The sequence below is a fragment of the Helianthus annuus genome, chromosome 4 (genome assembly GCF_002127325.2).
Source record: "Helianthus annuus cultivar XRQ/B chromosome 4, HanXRQr2.0-SUNRISE, whole genome shotgun sequence".
NCBI lineage: Eukaryota > Viridiplantae > Streptophyta > Magnoliopsida > Asterales > Asteraceae > Helianthus > Helianthus annuus.
The window spans coordinates 136,676,844-136,678,888 of NC_035436.2; positions in this window are offsets into that span (position 1 = coordinate 136,676,844).

Here is a 2,045-nt window from a genome sequence, read left to right on the forward strand (position 1 = left end):
ATGCTCGTATGTTAGATATAGTAGTTGAGACTAAAAGTAATTTGATTAGGAATTCTATCATTCTCAAATCATCGTTCATCGAAGTCGAAATATCAAAAATCGTCGCGAAACACTCTAAACCAGGCAAGCCGATCGAACAGGGCAACCTGATCGAACAGGCTAGCCGATCGAACAGGGCAACCTGATCGAACAGGCTAGCCGATCGAACAGGGCAACCTGATCGAACAGGCTAGCCGATCGAACAGGCTGTTCGATCGGGCAGCTGCTCGATCAGGGATGCTGTTCGATCAGCTGACCCTTTCCTCTTTTGGAAGCCTATAAATAGGGCTGTCCTTGTCAAACTTTCCACTTTTGGAAAAGCTCTGACCGACCAGCCTCTTCTTCTCACTAAATCTCAGATTTCTCTCAAACCGGTAAGTATTTCGCTCTAATCCTTGTACGTTTTTGTTCATTAATCGATTCTCCATCTTTCTATCTTTCAAAACTTGGATTTCATCCGTGAAATCACCAAGATCTAGGTGTTCTTGGGTGATGTCATCAAGTGTTCTTCAAGAACACTAAGTTTTGACATCATTCCACCATGAATAACTTAGATCTAACCGATTTCCACATAAATAACCTAAAATCTACTAAGGATCTTAACATTTCACGGTGGGAAAGGATTGGAAGATGGGTTTTCATCTATCTTTCAACTCTTTTACACTCAAACCGGTGAGAACGAAGCTTGAACCGATTTATAAACCATTCTGAACAAACACATGGTTCAAGATTCGGGTTCTACCGAGAGATATACCGATTTCGGGTTAAACGTTAAACTTAAGTTCCAAACCGCCTCTGGCCGAGCTTGGGTGATTCCTGCTCGAGTCAGTAGACTAAGTAGGGACTTCAGTTTTGTGGTTCAACTCGTAGTCAAAATATCTCTAAAACATCAACAATTAACGGGAATTACCAAGTGTTAAGTGATAGGTTAACCGAATCGAGAAGCTGGCCGAACGGCTAGGCTGTTCGATCGAACAGCCCAACCGAACGACTATGCCAGCCGATCGACTAGGCTAACCGATCGACTAGCACTTAGTCCCACAAACTCATGAAGAGTAGTATTGACGAGGTACTGTTCGATCGACTACGCCACTCGATTGTAATCATTACTGCTCGAATCATGAGATACTATACTTCAAAACACTTAGACTTTTCGAAACATTGGAATGTCACCCGATCGAGCATGCCAACCGATCGAGTGACATATTTGAAAACAATGAAGTGCTAGCCGATCGGTTGGGCTAACCGATCGAACAGCTGTTCGATCGGCCAACTTGAAAGGTAGTACAAACCATCATACACAAACACATCCTTCACATCAAAGGAAGAAACAATCCACTTGAAGGAACCAGCCGATCGAGCCAGCCGGCCGATCGAATGGATGTTCGAACGGACTTTCAAACCAATCGAACAGCCCACTCGATCGAACTGCTGTCCGATCGAATGGCCTACTCGATCCAAGTACATTGTTTACTTTTTCCGCGTTACTCATCGTTGTGTTATCGAACTATTCAGGCTAACCTATTCTCAGTGCTCCTTTCAATCCACAACCAACCACTGTGAGTATACTCGATCCCTTTTTGCTTTCAGCACTTTTGGGTGTTACATACGTAAACTATCAAATTCACAAACAACACAAACTATTTGAACGCTAACCTACTTGCATGTATTACTTGTCTAAATGATTGCTGTTTATTATGTTTACACGTGGAGTGCTATCTACCTGCTTTAGCAACGTAGTACTATAGTTTGGACTCAGCACCCGTTCCCACGGGGGTTGCTAAGGACAATTACTTGCATGGATTACGGTGGTAATCATGTATTGCGAACTGTCTCGGACAGTCAACTTGAAGTCATTGGTATCGATGGTCCCATGTCGATAATTTACATGCATCGTTTGCCCTTGTGTACGTGCTTGGTTATGCGTAAACTTTTCGAACTCTATATGCTATATCAAACTTGTGTACTCACCTTTACATTATATGTATTGACTTTTATTTTAACGT